The sequence below is a fragment of the Lemur catta genome, chromosome 8 (genome assembly GCF_020740605.2).
Source record: "Lemur catta isolate mLemCat1 chromosome 8, mLemCat1.pri, whole genome shotgun sequence".
Classification (NCBI taxonomy): domain Eukaryota; kingdom Metazoa; phylum Chordata; class Mammalia; order Primates; family Lemuridae; genus Lemur; species Lemur catta.
The window spans coordinates 57,077,833-57,089,671 of record NC_059135.1 but is presented as its reverse complement, the minus strand read 5'-3'; the positions used below and the strand labels follow the sequence as shown (position 1 = coordinate 57,089,671).

The 11,839-nt window shown below is 38.9% G+C and overlaps 1 protein-coding gene across 2 annotated transcripts in view; it reads right to left on the bottom strand.

Annotated features, from left to right (window-relative positions):
- The window catches only part of STK39 (serine/threonine kinase 39), a 271,677-nt gene that overhangs the window by 242,506 nt on the left and 17,332 nt on the right, over nt 1–11,839 (bottom strand). Inside the window, exon 1 of one of the 2 annotated variants that reach the window (XM_045559831.1) lies at nt 10–407. The exons of the other annotated variant lie outside the window; for it this stretch is intronic. The gene's annotated coding sequence lies outside the window, so the exon portion shown is untranslated. Of the gene's footprint in view, nt 1–9; nt 408–11,839 lie in introns of those variants that run through there. 2 annotated transcript variants of the gene reach the window in all.

Sequence of the window (11,839 nt, the reverse complement as noted above, 5' to 3'; positions counted from 1 at the left end):
AGGTGTTACCTTATGCATCTGAATAAAGTCACAAAACAGGAATCGGTGGTTGTGTTTCAGTGCAGCTCTACCAGTCTTCAAAAGCATCCCACTCTCCTAAATTATGCAAGAACATTCCATAAAGTGTGTCTGGGAAGTAAGGAGTTTGAATTCCTTAAGGCATACAGGGAATGCATTCCATTACGGATCCACCTTGTTCAATTTCCTATGGACCTTCTGTACCGGAGAAGATTCAGCAAGAGTTAGAAACCTGCACAATCAGAAAAAGGCTAGTCTCAGGATTCAGGAAGAGAACAAACTAATTGTTCCCACATTTTATTTATAGTAACCTCTACCACCTTCCTCTACAGCAGAAATATAGATCTGGAAAAATCAAAGAATCACATAAACTCACCTTTCAGAAACTTTTTATTATGTGAAGAGCACAGATTATCCTATCCCTTGCCCTACTCCTCACAAAAGAAAAAATATATATACAGTTGTCCCTCGGTATCCATGGGGGATTGGTTCCAGGCCCCCCTGCAGATACCAAAATCCCCGGATGCTCAAGTCCCTTATATAAAATTAAGTAGTATTTGTACATAACCTATGAACATCCTCCATACACATTTTTTTTTTTTTTTTTTTTTTTTGAGACACAGTCTCACTCTGTTGCCCGGGCTAGAGTGAGTGCCGTGGCGTCAGCCTAGCTCACAGCAACCTCAAACTCCTGGGCTTAAGCAATCCTCCTGCCTCAGCCTCCCAAGTAGCTGGGACTACAGGCATGTGCCACCATGCCCGGCTAATTTTTTCTATATATATTTTTAGTTGGCCAGATAATTTCTTTCTATTTTTAGTAGAGACAGAGTCTCGCTCAGGCTGGTCTCGAACTTCTGACCTCGAGTGATCCACCCGCCTCGGCCTCCCAGAGGGCTAGGATTACAGGCGTGAGCCACCGCGCCCGGCCATCCTCCATATACTTTAAATCATCTCTATATTACTTGTAATACCTAAGGACAATGTAAATGCTATATAAATACTTATTATACTATATTGTTTAGGAAAAAGTGACAAGAAAAAAAGTCTGTACGTGTTTAGTACAGATGCAACCATCCTATTTTAAATATATATTTTCGATCTGCAGTTTGTGGAATCCACACATATGGAACCCACAGATATGGAAGGCTGCTGGTGTCGAAGCCAGCCTGGGAAACGTATGTGTTCTAGAGAGGGGAGCAAGAAAAAAGCACAACTATTAATACTAATTCCAAGGTCACGTCCATGTTCACATCATGATTTAGACAGAAATAGCTTACTAGCAGCAAATCACTTAAAGTTTCTGTACTTTGAAAATATTAGGACACGTAGGAATTACATAAACATCTTTTAATACCATGTCACCATTAAGAAGACAATAAATGGAAATTACTGGCATGACTTTTGCTGATAGGAATCGTGATGAAGAAAGAATTTAAACAGCACCAGACCACATAAATTGGATGAGAGTGACGCCAACCAGCCCCGTGTTCTGCCCAACAAAGCCCTTCTCTTCTGAATCATCAGCACTGCTGCTGTCACTTGCTGAAGGCCCATGGGACCACAGAGGTAAATGAATGTCCAAGTCAGACAAGCAAACTGTAAAGAACCACAAAAGCTAAAAAAATTCCCAAAGGAACATCTTGGAAAAGTTCACTTTCACAGCACTCACATACATCATCTTTTCAGGAACGCTGACTGGACAAAGTCCTACCATCAGAAATCGTGACCATGAGGTACAGAAGCCCCATGCATACCAGGGTAAAAACGGTGGACAGAAATACTCCCGTCCCCCACTCTCCCACACCGCCAAGGCAAATGCTCAACCAAGGTGGGTTCGCTACAGCAAGAACCAAGTCACTAAAGAACATGACTGTTCTGAACATTAGAGGAGAGGAAAAGGGTTTAGAGACAAAATCTTAACGGTGTCACATTTCTCCAAAGGTAACTCCAGGCATAGAGAACAAAGGCAAGAACACAGAATTACACTCCCCCTCACCACCAAAAAAAAGTAAAAGAAATAAAAGCAGATTCCAAAAGGTCTATTCCCTAAAAAAGAGGTACGGAAAGTCTGAATTGGACACAGAGGAGACTGTTAGGAAAGTTAGAAGAATGATGGATGTTAATGCAGCCATTCAACAAATAACCAGCTCCCACCAAGTAGCACAAACTGTGTTAAACATAACTCAGGATATAAAATTGGTAACAGACATGCTTCTTATTCTCCAGGAACTTAAAAACCACCCAAGGTAATAAGCTTATGCCTAAGTTGCTTCATTATGCAACTATAGGTGATTTTCCCTAAGAATCATATAACTCAAGAATTTGTGGTAAGCATTTAGGTTGAACCTTGAAAGAGTCATATAATTCGTACATTAGGGGAAAAACTATGAAATGACAGCACTCCAGAAAGTAGGCAGGGGAGCAACAGGCAAAAAGGTGGGACCATTTATTTTCAGGAACCAAGAAATAGTACTTTTGAGGAGTAAAGATTGCTTGAAAAAGCAGACTGGGGCAAGATCACGGGGCTTAAATAAGACACAAAGAAAACAAAATTAAGTCCACAAACAGCAGAGATAGGTCAGGGCAACAAATCTCACCTTCTATGATCAACTAACTGCCCTACCTTTGAAATGAAATCAAACAAAGCAGTAGGAAATTTGGGATGCTTTGTGCTTTTCTCTGTTCCTTTCCCATGGAGCACTGTTTATTGAGGAGAGAAGAGGTGCCCAATTAATCTCACAATAATCCTCATGGGATACTGTTACCTTGACTGGGCAACGAGTGAAGAAATGTCCAAGCAAAAATCTCAATTCTTGCACCAGCCCTGTGTGGTACCAAAGGCATCTCAGGGGCCCAAACACGTCCTTTTGTGTCCAGTAAGTTAACAAAAAAAAAAAAAAAAAACAGAAATACTGCAGATAGTTTTGATGTGTTCACACTTGCCATCTGCACGTAACGCTCACCTGATTGGGCAACAGCCCTGCAGAGTACAGATAAACCAGGTACTAAGGGGACCTCTTCCCCACCCCACCCCCAGGTGGAAGAGGTCTCTAGTTCTGTCCCCTTCCTCAAAGAGGGGAAGGGTTTTCCTGTGACTTCTTTTACTTCCCTCCTACTAAATCACAGAGGGTTGTCTGTAGGTCTCTTTTGTCCCTCAACTGTCCAAATCCAGTGCCGGTCAGACAGATGTGCTTGGCTAGAGAAAAAGAAAACATATCTAAACCCATTCCTGATCTTCTCTCCAAAGGGAGCAAACACTCCTCTCTTAATGCAAAAAACTCCGGTCTCACAATTGCTTTCCCTGTAACCTCAATGTTCTCTAATCGTCCGGGTTTTCCTAAAGAAGCCATTCATTAGAATCAACCTTTAAAAGGATGAGACTGTCTTCACCACCTCACAGATGCCTTCTAGGCCCTCACAAGTTACTTTGATGTTAGGAAAAAAGGAGGAGTCAAGTCCCTTTAACCTGCTTTTCTTGTTTTCATTCATATTTTTTTATTGCTAATTTTGACTCACAAGTTTGCCTTAAACTTTATTTATCTATCTTATTATAGAATTTACCCCAAAATGTAAACACATGCTATGGGACATTCTCGAAAGAGATGAAGAGCTTTCCTTTACTTGTATACTTGAATATGGAATAATAATCAATGTTTGATCTTTGTAAGAAATTTTAACATGAGAAAACAATGGAACAAAACTAAATGACTCAATTAGCAACAGCAATAAATGCCAAACAAAGCTGGGAACTCCTCTGCTGGGAAGCAACATGGATGTAGCGGATACGCTGTTGGTTTACCTAGTTAGAGTTCTCCTGCGACAAAGAGAAAACCGCCCTAAGTACTATATCAATAATGGTTAAGAGTGGATTTAGGGACTTTGGAAAGAGAAACTCAACCTGATCTGAGCAACTTTTTTAAATCTTCGCGCTTCAGTTTCCTCATTAGCTTGATATGAGTATTAAAATGAGATGTGCATCTAAAGTGTTTGGCAGAGCAGCTATTAATACAGCACTGATGAAGTGGAAGAGACGACGAACAACATGGCTACAGTGCTTGTTCCTCAAAGAGATGACATGTATAGTCAACGCCAAAAGAGATGTCAAAATCAAAGGAAAGGGCAGGCGTGGTGGCTCAAGCCTGTAATCCTACCACTTTGGAAGGCCAAGGTGGGAAGATCACTGGAGGTCAGGAGTTCAAGACCAGCCTGAGCAAGAGCAAGATCCCGTCTCTACGAAAAATAGAAAAATTAGCCAGGCATGGTGGCACACGCCTGTTGTCCCAGCTACTTAGGAGGCTGAGGCAGAAGGATCACTTGAGCCCAGGAGTTTGAGGTTGCAGTGAGCTATGATGATGCCACTGTACTCTAGCCAAGATGACAGTTCTATGTTAAGTGCTTGTGTAGCTTCCTCTGGATAGGAGAGGGAAAAAAAAGTTTTTTATTGAAATTATCCAAGGTAATATAATTGTACATGTGTCCAATTGAGATTAAGATTATACACACTGCCTCATCACCAGTTAAATAGTGCCTCCAACTAAATCTAGGCTGCACTGCAGGGATCATTTTTTTATTTCTCCCCCACTTATTTTTTATTTGTATATATTCATAGGGTACAAGTACAGTTTTGTTACATTGGTACGTTGCATTGTGGTGAAGTCCGGGCCTTCGGTGCACATATTGCTGAAGCAACACACATTGCATTTTTTAAAGTGGGCCAGTTCATGGAATATTTTTCTGGTAAAAGGTAGAAACTTCAGCTTCCAATACTAATACTAACCTAGAAGACAGAGTCAGAAATAATGGTAATTCCTTTTGCTTCTGGGTCTATTTCTTTTGCACTGGAATTATTTGTTTACTTGGTTAAATCATAGTGAACTGCGGCTGATTTCAGCACCCGCACGCAAGTGTACACGTGAGCAGGATGATGAGAAGTAAAAAATTCCACTACCACCAGGATAGCTTTGTTCAAAGGCACAACTCAGTTAAATTCACATCCTGTAGTCATTCGTTAAGTTCTTAGAACAATGGTAAATATAGTTACTGGGAACAACAAAAAACCATTGTTTCTTTTCACTATTTCTCTTCCGTGTTGAAAGCTTAAACACTGATTGTCTCAGAGTCCAGGGTTTACATACAAGATAAAAGGATAGTGTTAATACATGCATATCAAGAAACCAGATACACACACCTACATATACATTCAGTGGGCGTGAGCATTTAACCCACGTTGGTGTAGGCAGCACTAAACTTCAGAAATTGTTTTTATGAACAGAATTGCCAAGTTTGATCAAAACATTAGCCCTGTCTCTCCCTACAATTCTGTCTTGGAACAAACTTTGCAAAATACAGTGGATGGATGGAATTTCACAAATTGGATTTAAAATCCCCTCCTTTGGGATCGACAGTAACTATATGACATGCTATTGATGAAAGACAGAGGACTCTAGAGATGGGGTAATGAGTTACACATCTCCACTGGAGAATTACCTCACTGGGGTGTAATTGTTTAACTATCTGTCCTGCAGACCTTCCAAGTTCCTCAAGGTCAGAACCCAAAGGGAGCTTCCTCTTTATATCACCAAGATGTAGCAATGCTTGGCACACACTGGAGCTCAACAAAGACCAAATAAGTACATGGAGGATAACCAGCCTATCCTCTGGTCAAGTAAAGCAGGGAGATTTAAACTCTGACCTTCAGCCAGCTCACAGTCAGTTGCTCAGGTCCTTCCAAAGAACAGACTCGGCACTCTCCCCTCACTGTTGCACGATTTGAGAAGCATGGCTTCATTTGCTCCAACACGTAAGGAAGAACTTTCCTAACCCACACGGTGCCTTGCACTACCTGCCAGGAGATTACAGGCATATTTAAAGTGTGGTGTATTAGCATCTTTTTTCTTTTAATAAACATTTAAAAGATGTTTAAAAATGTTGAACAGTCTGCTGCTTTGGCTGAATTTTCTAGTCTGGTTTCAATGTTTGGACGTACATGAGCGAAACCCTACAGCGTCTCCACTTGGCATGGGAATCTCTCTCTGCTATAATGAAATGTAAGTCCACTGCCAGCACTGTTCAGTGCTTTCACAGCTGTCAACACTTTAGCATTAATGCTAATAACTTTTCTAAACCTCCCAATGTCCCCATCATTGGTTTGGGCAGATGACAGGCCTTGAGGATTGCTGCTTTATCCAACTTATTTATCAACTGCATTTTTTGATACTTTGTATGATAAAAGAAAGGATGAGAGGGGGGAGAGTAGAGAGTATTTTTAAAAAAGTCTTCATCTTCTCATGTCATCAAGATGTCATCTTCAGAGCCCTTTCTACCAATATAGCATTAATTATTTTGAGGACATATAAAAAGTGGTTTGCAATACAGGCACTTCTGTCCATGATTTTCCCATTTGTGAAATATTTAAATAAGTGCTTGAATTATGATAAGATTAATTCTTTTGTAACCTCACAAAAGAAATCTGTTAAAATATTAATATTAAATATGCAAAAATTAGCACTAAAATATAAGGCTTGGAGGGAGAACCTTTGTCTATTTTAATTACCATATAGTAGGTGCTTAATTAATGTTTATTGAATGACAATGAATTCTCTCCTCAGTGAATTCTCAATTGCCCCCACTAATGGAAGGGTACACTGACGTGGAAAATATAAATAATGAGAGCCTTCTCACACTGAGGGCTTTGTACGTGAAACAGGGATAACAGCACCGGCCTCACTGGGTTGCTGTCAGGACTAAGTGAGCTATGAAAAGCTTTTAGCCCAAGAGTTGACACATAATAACTCCTCAGTGCTAACTGCTTTTATTATAATCACCATCATCGGTATTTACTATGCGTTACACATTCTTGACCTTTAATCGTTAATTCAGTCCTACAAGGCCACTACGATGGTCCACATTTTGATGATGAAATACCATAAAGCACAACGAGGCCAAGTAACTGGCTCACAGTCACAAAGCTGGTAACTGATGCCCCTGGGATAAGAACCAGGGTCGGCCTGGAGTTTCAGCCCCAACTGCCATGTGATGCCATTTTAATAATAGGGACCTTTCTTCTAGAAATTCACTCCTTGGCCTGAGGTTTGAGAGTTGTACAGGCAGCTCAGATTGCAAAAGCAGAGCAGCCAAAGGGAACCCTGGAAGGGGCAAGGGCTTTGCAACCAGACAGGGCTGGGTTCAGGTCCAGCTATATGACCTTCAACAGGCTGTGACTGTCAGTGTCCGCCTCCTAATTTGTAAAATTGGGATAATCACACCAACTCCTGCAGGAATGATGAAAGGATCAGACATAAGGTATGTTAAGTAGTTGATCCAATCCTTAGCACACAGCAGGTGCTCCGTAAGTGTTTGTATCAGAATCATCTCGTCAGCTTAAATTGCTTTTAAAAATCCTCATAGCATGGAGGAAAAAAACCCTTTCCAGAATTTTGGTTCTGATCAAAGATTACTTTATCTCAAGAGATATGATAAAATTCTCCCCCAACAGTCAAATAATTATTACACATAATTTTTCCTGTCAATATAATTTTATGCACATATACACACAAATATATCTTTTGCCTCTATACATATAAAGAAAAAAGATGATAGTCATATTTTCTATATATAATCATATTCACACACACTTGGGCACATACAAGGGGAGAAATAAAAGAATGTAATGAAAATTAAATTAGAATAGAAAAGAATAGGAAATTCTTTAAAAAACAAAAAGTTCACTTTCTTAGAGCATTATTATGCTACAAATTAACTGATAAAGAGACATCTATGTATATATTATTATATCTACATACTATATTAGCATTGAAAAAAGGATAAACATAGTGACATATATCCAAAAGGGAAAATGGTTAAACTTTTTATTTAAATCTGATAATCAGATAAACAGTAAAATATATAATAAAACAACAGTATGAAAATTCACTTTATTATTTCACAAAATGAAAACCAAAAGAAAGCACATTTACAAATACACTCTAAGCCAAACACTGAGTGATTTTCAACTGTCCACCAAAGCAACCAAATAGAAATTAACATGCCTATCGGCTAAAACCAGGCTGTCAAAATGAAAGCGTTAAATTACACATGTCCTTAGCAAAAAGGATTTAAAAGATTTTTTTCCTAAATAATAAAGAGCATTGCACAGTCTTAATAAAATAATAATGTTTAATTTTTGCATATTGGTAAAGAGGCATTTTTAAGCAGAATTCAGACCACCAGAAGAAAGTTTCCAAAATGAAATCAGACTATTTGGTTGTCTCTTCCAAATATGTTGTTGTTCATCTTTCTTTTATCCAGCAAAAATGCCTACAAAATCATCATCAAAACAACCTTTTAGTAAACAGGTGCTTACAAACTGCCTCTCAAAATCACATAACATTTCAAATGATCTGAAACCAAACTAAGACAGTACTTTATGAATATGATTCTCATTTCTAAAAGTTAACAGGGAAACTACCCTCTGAGAGTCTGAGGGACACAGACACCAAAGTTAAGGACTCAACAGCTCTTAGAGTCACTAAAACATTCAACCTACTAGCCACTGCTTTGAAAGTGAAGCAGAATGGGGTTCAGGACAGAGATTGATAGTGACCTCGGTAGGAAAAAAAGCAGCCTAGAGAAACCTTGCAGAGGGATATTAACAATCTTTCATCCCTGAAATACTGGACTGCCAAATACATCATAAAATGAGGGTAGATCAGATTCTCTTCCCAACATTGAGGAGAAGATACTGCTGAGATAAAACCGTTGACATAGGAAAATGAGTTCTTCCTGTAGTATCGGGTTCCAGGTATATTTTTCAGAACTTTACCATCACTACATAAACAGGAAGAGCTACTTCATAGTACTTTAAATCCAGCAGAAAAGGCAAGATCATATCTCAGGATTCATGTATCAGTATTTCAGAGTTTGAAGGCAATTCACAACTGAGACTGGGCGTAAGTTTTCCCAATACACACTCCATATAGAAAAAGGGAGGTTGCTTCCTAAGGAAGCATTTACTCACCTAAAAGAATGAGCTGTGTTTTATGTACATCATTTAAGGATATGTATTTTTTAACAAAAAAGTACATTAGATCAGGATTACATTTTGCTGATTAGGAGTGATATTTTCTGTCTCTCTCTCTTTAAAGGCAAGTGTCATCTTAGATAGGTGGCCAGTTACTTACCTAAGAGTGGTGTTACATAAAACAATCCCTGCCACCCGCTGTGGTCCTTTCCCAGGCAGGAGCTTCGATGTTATGCCCTTATCCAAGGAGGGTGTCTGAGCTTAGGGCAGTTGAGTGTCCTATCAAGATACCCTAGTGAAAACTAGATTCTCAATCTTTTGCATTAAGATTAGGAAATAACTGCACCCTAGCCTGAGCAACAGAACAAGACTTTGTCTCAAAAAAAAAAAAAAAAGAAAAAAGATTAGGAAATAAAGAAGGAATCCAACAATTAGCAGCTGTATCTGTGGCTAAAAGAGAAAAGGAAGAGAGAAGCTGCTTGGGCCATAAGGCACTACGAATGAGCCAGAATTCTGACTAAGCAGAAACTACATGATAGGGAAGAGACGCACAGATAGTAGATAAGGGAGCCAGATAATATTAATACCAGGAAGAGAAGCACATAGGCATGAACAAGGCAAACACACACTGATTGGCTAGTTATGCTAAGGTTAAAGGATTCAGAATAGAGAGAATCCCAAAATTCCTGCTGGTGAAGTTTTATCTACTTTCACGGTTTATGAGAACACATTTTACTGCAATTCGCAAAGACCTGGGTGGTTCAACTTTTCCTGCGCTGCTAGGAAACATGGGATTGTGGATAAGATCCCTGTCTCCCTATTCCCACATCTATCTTTATAAAGAATGCTCCATTACTTGGGCAATTTTAGTGGGTGCCTACCCCTTGTAACCTAAAGGGCATATTAATTAATTTTGTTATATTCTATAATCCAGACTTCTCATCAATTTAGGAAATCTTTCCATAAATTTGTTCATGGTAAATAATAAACTTCATAACATTTCATTTTTTAGTCCACAGAATGAGGAAACTTCCACTCCCTAAACTCAGATGATAATTTTTCTCTTTTCCAATCCACTACAACCCTACCCCACCCCATTCAGAATTTTCTCCTGGTCTTAGATATTTTAGATCTGGTTCAAGTAAGGGATAAGGCAAGACGCCTTCTCAATCTAACTCCTTTTTAGCTTCAAGACCAGTAATAGAAGCAACTAAACTGGCATTTCATTAGTACAACAACTGGATGAAATTTTCACACTATCTATCAAAAGTATTGACACAATATCACTGCCCTGGCCACCCCAATTCTAGGTAGTTTTCCCACAGAAATATTGAAAACCTAGAAAAAACTGATAAGTTCATCAATAAAGGAATTGGCTAAATAAATTAAAGTGCATCCATAGAACAGAAATGGATCTGTGCCAGAATAGGCACTTTTTTTTTTTTGAGGCAAAGTCTCATTCTGTCACCCAGGCTAAAGTGTGGTGGTGCCATTATAGCTCACTGCAACCTCAAATTCCTGTGCTCCAATGATCCTCCTGTCTCAGGCTCCTGAGTAGCTGGGACTATAGGCCTCGCCACTATGCCTGACTAATTTTTCTATTTTTAGTAGAGACGAGGTCTCACTCTTGCTCAGGCTGGTCTCCAACTCCTGACCTCAAGCCATCCTCCCACCTCAGCATCCCAAAGTGCTGGGATTACAAGCGTGAGCCACTGCGACCAACCTCAGAATGGGCATATTTTAAATGAGGTGAATTTCTGAGAAATGACCTGAAATGATAGCTGTGAATATTTATAATGTGTATATTTTACTAAAAATATACACAGAACATATACAGAGGTAAAACATTCAAGCAATATATATTACTTTGTAAAAGTAAAATTTACAAGTTACAGAACAATATGTACAGTTATCACATTACATGCATAATTATAACATTTTTGAAAAATCTATACGTATATGGATACACAGGAAAAGATCTGGGCCAGGCCTGGTGGCTAACACCTATAATCTCAGCACTTTGGAAGGAGGAGCGCTTGAGGCCAGGAGTTTGAGACTAGCCTGGGCAATGTAAGGAGACCCCATCTCTACAAAAGAATTTTTTAAAAAAGTTAGCCAGGCTTGGTGGTACACGCCTGTAATCCCAGCTATTTGGAAGACTGAGACAGGATCGCTTGAGCCCAGGAGTTCAAGGTTGTAATGAGCTATGATCACACCATTGCACTCTAGCCTTAGTGACAGAGCAAGACACTGTCTCTAAAGAAGGAAAAAAAAAAGATCTGGAAAGATACACACCAAATGGGTCATGGAGTATATCTCTGGGCAAAGGAAATTAAGGGTTGCTATTTTTACCTATTTGATTTGTAAGTATTATACATATGTAATTTAAAATATTTTTAATAAAGACTAGTCATGCCAAAAGCTATTTCATCCTTTTGTTCTAAATACTATGAAATCCTTGAAATCTAAAAGTCCAAAAACTTCAACATATCATCAAATTAAATTGCTAAACATTCATTTCTCCAACATGCCCATGAAATCAGATAGCTCTACAAAAAGATATCACATATTTAATTAATCTAGAAAATTCTCACACTGCCAGCTCTAGGCTAATATGAAAGGTCAATCTGAAATCTGAAAGGCATTACTGTCTTCAAACACACCCACAAACAATAAGAAAGTTACTGACTCTTAACTTCTCTCTATGCCAGAACTTTCTGTAAAATGATTTCACTTCCAATCAGGAAAGTATCAAATACCAGAATAGGGTGATCCAATAGTACCCAGAGGACAAAAGGCAAA